Source organism: Myotis lucifugus, unplaced genomic scaffold, assembly GCF_000147115.1.
Source record: "Myotis lucifugus unplaced genomic scaffold, Myoluc2.0 scaffold_134, whole genome shotgun sequence".
In the NCBI taxonomy this organism is placed as follows: Eukaryota; Metazoa; Chordata; class Mammalia; order Chiroptera; family Vespertilionidae; genus Myotis; species Myotis lucifugus.
The window spans coordinates 1,052,590-1,063,028 of record NW_005871182.1 but is presented as its reverse complement, the minus strand read 5'-3'; positions in this window follow the sequence as shown (position 1 = coordinate 1,063,028).

Here is a 10,439-nt window from a genome sequence, read left to right as displayed (position 1 = left end):
AAAACTCGGAAAGAGACCCTCCTCACACACATATATAACCTTGAAGTGTCAAAACGGCCTCATAGAGGAGCAGAGGGTGGGAAGTAAGACCTCCATCAGCAGATACCTGGCCTCCGGAAAAATTCCCTATATTGGAGAACACTGAGGTGCCTACCCTAAGGGAAATGTTATATGAATGCCCATTTTAAGTAAATTAAACCAAGCTTGGGCTGTGACCCCCAAATCTACGCTTTCTGTTTCCCTTCTGAGACCACAGTGACACATCCATTCATTTGAAAACACGGGAGGCATGGGGCTGAACTTCGATACAACTATAGCAAGTATGCCATTTCTCAATCATAATACTTTATATAATGCCCTGTGGTTTTTCAAAGCATTTTCATAAACTTGGCTCCCTAATGAACATAATAAGAGTAACACAGCACAAGGAACAGCCCCCAGTTTACAAAAATTCAAACTGAGGCTGAAATAAATTAGGGGATTTGCCAAAGATCACAGAGCTATCCTGTTACGTTGTTCTGGGTTACAGCATTTCCTTCAGATTTTTAAAGATAGGGGTATCAGTCACGCAGAATGACCATTTCTTCTTAATATCCTCTGAGCTAGGTTCCTATCCCACTGCCTTTGAATAAATGAAGAAAAAGAAACACAAGGGAATGAAGTTACTTAGAGCCCCAGAAACTTAGAGCTGAAAGAGACCTTCCAAATCACCTAATCCAGTTTCCTCATTTTACAGGTGAGAAGACACCTAAGAGATTGAATGGCAGGTCCAAGGTCACCAGGCTATTAAGTGGTGTAGATGGAACCTGAACGCAGGCCTTCGGGGGATGGTCAAATGTTCTTTCCACCACAACCCTACATCTCGCATTGCACTTGCCAAGAAGTCAGCAGCAGAAGTCAAATACACGATCTGGACTCTCTCAACCACCTCAGACAACCACCAACATTTAATGAGCATCTCCTATGTGCAGATCAATGAACTAAATACTCAGTTAAAGCCCTCTGCCTCCCACCTTTGTCCCAGGAACTAAAGGGTTGAATTGCAATTCTGCTTCAATAAAAACCCAAGTGTAATCAGAACTGCTTTGTTTTCCAACATTACACAAGTCCAGTTTTCCAGCTCCTTCTCTCCCTCACCTAAAATAAGGATTTAAAATAATAAAGGTACTGAGCTTGATATCTTATTAGAGTTACTGCTGGTGCCACTGTGCCATATATGGAGGACATGTAGCTAATTATTCCTTGAGTAAAAATGTCCCCATTAGCCCTAAACGGTTTGGCTCAGTGGATAGAGCGTCAGCCTACAGACTGAAGGGTCCCAGGTTCGATTCCGGTCAAGGGCATGTACCTTGGTTGTGGGCACATCCCCAGTAGGGGGTGTGCAGGAGGCAGCTGATCGATGTTTCTCTCTCATCAATGTTTCTAACTCTCTATTCCTCTCCCTTCCTCTCTGTAAAAAAAATCAATAAAATATATATATTTTAAAATGTCCCCATTAAAATTCATTTACCAACACATTCCCACACCTTTTCTCCTCTCTGGCTTGCAAAAAGACAGTATGGCACATTTAATTTGCCGAGTCGTGGGGCAACTGGTCCTTTGGTTAGCTATAAGGAACTTCACTGAGGAACTGTTTGCTGAGGCACACCTATAGCTGTTCGCATATTTATGCCTCACGACAACTTAAAGGCATAAGCACCATTACCCCATTTTACAGATGAAGGAAGAGGGGCTCTGAGACGTTAAGCAACTTGGGCAAGACTGCAAGGCTCTCAAATGGCTGAACCAGTATTTGACTCTGGGGCTTATTGGTTCTAAAGCCTTTCTCCCAATACTGCACTTATCCTGGCCTCTGTGGTTTTATTTGTTTATTTTAACGGCTGAACTATAAACTAGATACGAAAGTGTTGGTTCCAATAGCAAAGTCCAGAACTACTGGTGTCCATTATTGGGGACCAGTTAGCAAAATAATCAAATTTCCCACCCGGGGAATCTGGGAGCTTCTTATAGATATCAGTCAAAGGCCTGGGGTTTAAGAAGAAGAAGAAGAAGAAAGTGAATAGGAGAAGGGGCGTTTCTAGCCAATTTTTCGGTGAAACTTGAGTACATAAGAAATCTGAAAGGCAAGAATGTGTGTGGGTTGATGTGAGGCTGAAATGAGATAATGTTATGAAAACACTTGGTGAGTGGGAAAGCACTGAGCAGACACACAGCTTGTTTTTAAGGTGTTTGGGGGGAAAAGAGAGGGTTCAACAGAGTTGATTGCATCTGCTTCAGTGTTTCACTCATTTTAACCACAGACCGCCCCATTTTCCCCTGGAGCCCCTTGACTGAAGTTTCCAGCTTTGGGGGGACAGAGGCAAATAGTGAAGCTCTGCCTGACGGGCACCGCTGTGGTCCTGGTGTCCCAGCATCTCCCCTCACACCCCCTCCAAGTTCCTCCAGTCCTTGGTGCCTCCCAGCAAGTGTCCAGCTGGGTTCTGGACACAGGATGGAGGGGCAAGGCCTGAGGGTGTGAGCATGCATTCCCATCTTGGCTGTTAGGGAATTAGCAGTCCACAGCACGAAGCAACCCAAACCCACCGCACAAAATCCTCCAGGCTCTCATTGGCTTTGCTGGAAGTCCGCAGGCGAGTTGCGTGACCTCTGTGTCTCAGACTCCTAAAGCAATAAAGCAGGCAATAGACGTCTCTTTTTAGCTCTCGGGGTGCTAATAAGGCTGAGAGAAATTGCTTCTATAAAATGCTCTAGAGCAGCGGTTCTCAACCTGTGGGTTGCAACCCCTTTGGGGGTCGAATGACCCTTTCACAGGGGTCGCCTAAGACCATCGGAAAACACATATATAATTAGATATTGTTTTTGTGATTAATCACTATGCTTTAATTATGTTCAATTTGTAACAATGAAAATACATCCTGCATATCAGATATTTACATTACGATTCATAACAGTAGCAAAATTACAGTTATGAAGTAGCAACGAAAATAATTTTATGGTTGGGGGTCACCACAACATGAGGAACTGTATTAAAGGGTCGCGGCATTAGGAAGGTTGAGAACCACTGCTCAAGACTGAGGAAAGTGCTTTGCAGCCTGTGGGTACCCCCACCATGTGCCACTTCAGCGGGAGCCTCCTTCTTTCTACCCAGATCCCTCTCACCCCCAGAAGAAGCCTGGGATCTGGCAGCTCATGAACTCTTGCCTTTCCAAATATCAAAGAGCTTGAGCCCTGGCTTTTTCTTTATTTCTCTCAAGGGGCCTTTGAACCAAAGGGATTTTTCAGAGAAAGAAAACTCTATGGAATCTTTAGGGTCCAGGCTCTTAAAAGAAAACACTAAACCTGGAACCAGTTCAAGGCTCTCGTGTCCAATTAAGGAAATACTCACATTCCTGTCCCAGCTCTGACCCGAGCATGCTTTCTCTCTCTCCACAGCTCCCCAGGAATGCACGCTTACAGCCAGAGGAGAGGTTGCTATCACCAGGACACATGTCATTATAGCCGGGGCTCCTGGGGCGGGCTCCCGCGGGCGGATACCTTCCCCAGATTAGACAAAGAGCACGGGCCACGGAACAATCCACATTTCCTTCATTCCTCTCTGCCCCTCCACCCCACCCCCACTCCTCCACCCCACCCCCATGCCATTTCACCCAAACTCTGGGCCAGAGAAACTCCACTGTACCTGGGAGGTAGGGGGGGAAGAGGGAGGGGGGGGGATGAAAAAAGAGGAATACACTTACAATAGTTGCTTGTGAAGAAAAGCACTTTCAGTTTTCTTTTCAAATCGACAGGATGTCGGCTAGCTTCCTCCAGGGCAGCTGTGTCCCTGCCGATTTCACGCCCACTGCTCCTCCGCAGAGGAGCCCCTGTGAATTATGCAGAGAGGAGCAGCTCCTCCGAATGCCTCTGCCAGCTCCCCGACCTGTAACCCGAGCTCCCACCCGCTCGCTGGAGTCCCAGGTGTGCTTCACACCCACAGGGCGCCCAACCTTGAGATCAGATAGCTGGGTCCATGTTACACCTCCGTGCCCTTTCAACAATCCTCCTGGCGCGTAGTGAGCACCCAGGATGGACCAGACGGTGGTGCTTCCAAGGAATCGCTTTAGGACAACTTCTGTTCCCTCCCATCTCCATCACCCCCAACCATTCCAAACACACACACTCGCTGATAGGCCAACACAGCTTTAAGACGTTCTCTAAATTGCCCTGGGGATCAGCTTCAAGACGTAATCATGAGGCTGAGTGAAAAAGGCGAACTTGCTTTGCAAGAGCAGTTTGCGAAGAAGACCCAGAGTCGCCATCCTTCCTACCAGATGTGCTGCTCCCAAGTTCCTTTTCTAAATAAACCAGGGGCTGCCTCTGGAGCAGGGCATGGTGCTTGGGGGAGACTGGGAGGATCAGAGGTCAGCCTCCCGTAAGATGGACCTATGATAACTGCTGCAGTAGAGGCCTGTGACCATGGGGGGGTGCTGTGATTACTCTTGTCTTGGGGCGAGGGTGCTGACCTCCAGATTGTAAGCTCTGGAAAGGTAAGGATTGAGTCTGTCTTCTTTACTGCTGTACCTCGGCCACCTGGGAGAGTGCCTGGCACCTAATAGGCACTCAGGAAATATTTGTTGAATGAGCGAATGGATGGCATCAGGAGAAGCTCAAGAGAAAGGATGCCACTGTGCTGGCCTCCAAGGATGAGTAGAAGAAGCCAGAGAAGGGCCATCCTAGCAACAGGGACACCACAAACAAAGGCACAGGGTTGAGAATGTGCCAGGGGTGTGCTGGGAAGTGAGCAAAAGAATCCAGATCGTGGGAGGGGGCACTGGAGTCCCCCCCCACTTGCAGGCCGCATGCTAACTGGGATTCTTATTTGTTAGTGAAGGGCCATGTGCTCTGCAGAATGGACCGTGCACAGAATTTCTAGCAGGAAAACACTTGTGTCATTTGTATTAGCCAAACCAATCCAGTTTCCGTCACCGGTGCATTATTTGAGTGAATATCAGCATGTCTTCTGTGGTCGGTGGGGCCCAAGCAGAAGTGTTAAATAGGTCAAATTGGGTTTATGTGAAATGTGTGTTCTGAGACTTCCCCTTTCCATTCCCTCTTGTTTCACACTTCTCTTCAACCCGCCCCAGGCACCCACTGATCTCAAAACAACAACAACATTACAGCTTCCCAAACTCCAAAACCATTGGTTTTCTTTTCCATTGACACGTTCATCTGTTCATCCTTCAGCTCCATAATCTCAGGCAGCTGCCAGGCCAGTGAACTTGATCTGACAAATCAATTCACACTATGGTGAGAATGACCTGCTCCCAATACCTCCCAGGCCTCGGTCCAATAGCGGCATTCAGGCAGGGTGAGTGGGTGAGAGGCAAGATCTCTGTGGTCTCTGAGGCAACCGATGGCTCATGGCTAATGTACCAAGTCTGAGGGGAAACCAAGCCAGTGTAAGACGGAGAAGGAAGTGAACCCCTCAGAAGGGCTGGGTGGGTGCAACCCGTGGGCACCCATCTAGAATGACTTTCTCTATTGGTCACAGCCCTATGGAGGATCTGATTAGAATCCTGGCCCTCAGCTGGGATATGGCGACAACATTTTAACGAATTACCTGCAGTGACCAATGGGAGGGGAGTAAAAATAGTCTCAGCAGACCCTTTTCTTCCTCCCTGCTTAAGAAGGGACAGAGCTTCAGGCTGAAGGGGACTCCTACAAATGGGCCCCGGGCACCAGTGCCCTTGCCCAGGCCAGGCCAGGCCCGGAAGTCCAGGTGTGCCCCGGAGAGGTGGCCCTGACCTACCGCGAGGTCCAGCGCCAGCCGGAGCAAAGCCGATGACAGGTGATGGTAAGAAAGGCCAAATGCCTTTTCACCAGCTTAATGAGGCCCTCGGGCAGCGGGGCTTTCCTGAATGTGTCTAAGCCCAGTGAGCGACAGGGTGGCACATGACAGGCCTGGGAGAGCCAGTGATCGGACTGTCAGCTGCTGAGGACAGCAGGGCAGCTGGCTTCCCACACCTTCGGCCCTGACTCCTGAAGCCTGAGGACTCCCCGGCTGCCTCTCAGCCAGCGCCTGGCTGTCTTGTTCCTTCTTAGCCAGGCCTCAGCTTAGGAAAGGAAACCAGAAAGGTGGGAGGCAATTCTCCTGAGACTGTTTTCCAAGTTAATTCTTTAATTCCTCCGATGTCACTATTGAAAGAAGCCAGAGCATTTTGTGTGTTTGAGTCTATGGGGTGGCATTCCCCACTCCTGGCCACTCCTCCCTTTCATTTGGGGGTGGTGGCACAGAGCATCAATGAAAGTCCTGACTCACTCCCAGTTCCATACTAGACAGGGCCCCCTTCACACAAACGCACCAGGGTCATTCTCATGGAATTGCCTCGTCGCCATTTAAAAAGAAGAAAATATAAACACTGATGAATTATACACCACATGTGATGTCGTCTGACATGCATAATAAGAGAACAAACAGGTCTCTTCACTGGTCCGGCCTCAGTTTACTCTTCTGTAAAATGGGCCTGATATCCCTGCCCTCAGCTCCTCGCTCCATAGGGGAGCCACCGTGGCAAGCACTGGCCCGCCTTGGCAGAAAGGCGCAGCATTAAACTACCCTCTGTTGGATCTGCTTGAAGATGAACAGTAAAGAAGGGAAAATAAAAGCCACATCAATGATGTCGTTTTGTTGCCTGTTTACAGGAAATCTTAGTCGAGTCAGCAACCCCCTTTCGTTTGCTGGGAAAGAGAGGCCACGCCAGTGATCTCAGGAGAGAATGATGCCAAATACAATGATTGATATCCCCGACTCTCCCTCTTTGCAGCGCATTTTTAGAATATTTGCACCGGGCCTCACATTAGCCAACGCCTGGGCCGGAGGCACCCAGGTGTGAGCGTGGCCGCATTCAGTGGCTGCCCAGGTTAGCCCTCGCTGGCAGGCTCTCAGTCTCCCACCTTCACAGCCCGCCCTTCCGCACGTGGGGACACTGGCATCTTAAAGCTATTTGTTCAACAAGGAACATTAAGAAATAGCGTGGTGGCGGCTGCCAGCAAGTCACCCGGCCTTTTGTTCTCGGGACCTCCGCGTGTCCACACAAGCACATACCCTTGCGTGCCAGGGGCATCGCGGCGGTTGAACAAGTGCTCTGTTTTCTGGATCCAAGTTGGGGAAATAACGCCGACCTCAATCCAAATAGAAACAGAAGCCTCTCGTCCAATCCACTTTGCTTTACCACCTTTGTTTGTGTTTGGGGATTTGTCACAAGCAGCAACGAACACCTCCCAGTGACTGCAGGGGAAACAGGTGTGAGGGACTGGTGCGATTCCAATATACCTGCCTTCTCCTCCTCCGGCAGAGCAATGGCGGGGAGCAGCGGGAGGCATCCACGGGGGTGACCTGATAGTAAGAAAGGAGGGGTGAGTGGGAGAGAGGGAGGTCAAGGGGCTGCTGCCGTGGCCCACCAGGGGGCGGTGTTTGTGGGAATGTGGGTGATGTGGGGAGGCAATGCGAAGGTGAGGCTTCAGAACTTAGCAACTCTTTGGATGCGGGCAGCCTCTGAGCCCTGGGTGCCGGGCCCGGTTGCAGACTGGGTTCTTCAGTGGCAGATGCAGAGATGGGGTTTGGGACCAGCATGGATAGAAGGAAGAGGGGAGTAACAGGCTGGGCCGAGAGAGAAGTCCAATTGAGATGCGGGCTCCACAAATCCCAGCCAAGCCTATGGAGACCTTTGGAGCTAATATTTCCTGTCCGAGGGTCCTGCATTTCAACAAAATGCCCGGGCCTTTGTTCCCCTGCCTCTCCCAGTCTTAACTGTGGGCTGTCCTGCGGAAGGGCATGGTCTCGGGAGAGGGGCTCTTTGCTACAGAGGCCGACCTTGAAGGAGCTGACAGCTGGAGGCAGCTTGCTGACCACTCACCACAGCTGGGCAGCAGGTCCTCCCCTCAAAGGGGATCCAGGTGACACGTTTTTATTTCCATCACAGACCTCGAGGTTCACAAGGCTCCTTCATTGCCTCTCTGCCGTTTGCCATGCATTGCAGAGGGGCCAGCTGGGGGAACCCTCAGAGAAGGGACGGATTAGAGCAGTGATGGCAAACCTATGACACGCGTGTCAGAGGTGACACTCGAACTCGTTTTTTTGGTTGATTTTTCTTTGTTAAATGGCATTTAAATATATAAAATAAATATCAAAAATATGTCTTTGTTTTACTATGGTTGCAAATATCAAACAATTTCTATATGTGACATGGCACCAGAGTTAAGTTAGGGTTTTTCAAAATGCTGACATGCCGAGCTCAAAAGGTTCGCAGTCACTGGATTAGAGGCTAGTCCATCTTCCCCTTGTCGCAGGCAACAACATTAGGATTGCCTTTTCTCAGTTCTGACAGTGAGTGATGAACCCAGGGCCAGCACTTGGTCCTCCGGCTGGCCGGCCAATGCTTACCCCAAGAGAGCAGACTGCTCTGTGCTCAACAAGTCACGGTGGGAAGATCATTGCTCCCAGACTGTAAATGGGCTACATGCTGTGTCCTCTGTCTTGCCCTTCAATGTCTTTAGTTTTGCTGGGAGTGCTAGGAATTCATGCACTGAGTGAGGGTACACCAGACCTGGGGAGACTAACTTCAGATTCCCAGAGAGAAGGGGTGCGATGGGGTGCTTAGAAATTGGCAGATTACCAAAGCAGTTCCTTGCCTCTGATTTCTATCCTGGGACTAAGTCAGCTCAGCAGGGGTCATTCTGGAGTCTTCCATCATTTCTCTCGATGGGCGAGGCACTGGCATGGTCACCGGCATGCATTGGGGTGTTATAGGAAACATCCCCATGAGACGACCTATGAGGGCACCCACAGAGCTGGTGCTGAGGACACCCCATGACATTCCACTGTGTCTCCTGGTTGCCTCTTTGAGGCCCAGGGGAGCCTTGGCATCAGGAATGGATGTGAGCACTATATGTGCTTTTTTTTCACATCAGAGGTACAGTGAGCACTATATGTGCTTTTCTTGCACTTTTGGTTTTTAGGTTAAGAAGTGGGCCTGACTGTAGTTGAGAAGATTCTGACCACACCAGACTTTGTTCTCTTTTACCTTTTGTTTATCCTCCTCTCAGTATTTTCTCTTATTTTTTTAAAAATGTATTTTTATTAATTTCAGAGAGCAAGGGAGAGGGAGAGAGAAGTAGAAACATCAATGATGAGAGAGAATCATTGATCAGCTGCCTCCTGCACACACACACACACACACACACGCTGGGAATTGGGCCCACAACCTGGGCAGGTGCCCTGACTGGGAATCGAATCGTGACTTCCTGGTTCATAGGTCGACGCTCAACCACTGAGCCACGTGGGCCAGGCTGTCTTCTTATTCTTTGACCTTGCTTTATTTATGTGGTTTCTGTAAACTCCCTCAAATACTTTCTAGAATGATGTAATATGTAAATAACATGACTTCTTTGCAGGTCGTCGATTTGTCTTGGGACTCGCCTCTCTGAGAAGGTTCTTCTGTGTAACAACGTCCTGGGATGGAGTTGTGATGGGCTCCAGGAGGGCCTGGACCTTCCCCTCTCACTGTGCAAGTCATGGTCTTACCTTGGAACCACTGTGAGTGAGGTTCTAGTGGGAATGGAGTCCCAGAGCAGCCTGGCATGTAGAATGGTCACCACAATCCAGGTCTTCCAGGGGCTCAGGGGAGCCTCCTGGGCTTTCCCCACGTGGCCCCGAGCATAGTGTACAGCCAGTCGGGCCACCTTGCTCCTTGAGATCCAGACATGATGCAAGTCCATACCTGCAAGCTGTCTGGGTTTTGCAAGGGCACATCGCGGTTCTCCGCGGCATTTAATTATTTATCTCTGGGTGGGTCAGTTGGTTATAATCGCCTTCACTTTGGTGTTTCCACAAGCTGGGGCACTCACCCCCCCGCCCCCCTGCAGTCCTGAATGGCCCTTAAGGGACATTCTTTCCAAGCTGACTCATCAAAGCATCTCCTCCTGGTATTAAGAACCTCAAAGGGCATGTCCTACGGATGAACACATCAGCAACGGAGGGGTTTGAAAGCCACACTTGTCCACCTTTCTGAGAACCTGTTGAGGCTGAGGCTTACTAGGTCAAACCCTGATTCTAGGACTCCTGAATTCCTGTGCTTGGACCTGATAATCCTGTACAAAATGAATTACTCATTCTCAGGTGTCAAGAGGGCCAATCGCCACAAGCAGACAATACCCAGCCCTACCACGGGGTGTTTATTATCCTTTGTCTTTGGGTGATTTCAGATCACTGGGAAGGGGAGGAAGGTAGTAATAACATCTCTTGGAAATGGCACATACACAGCACAAATTAACCTCTTTAGCTTCAATTTCTTTGCCGCCAAGGAGAGGGCAGGGACAATAACGCCCACCTTGCAGAGTTGGTGTGAAGGGTAAAAGAGCTAGATGACAGAAAACACCTGGTACCGCACCTGTCACAGAGG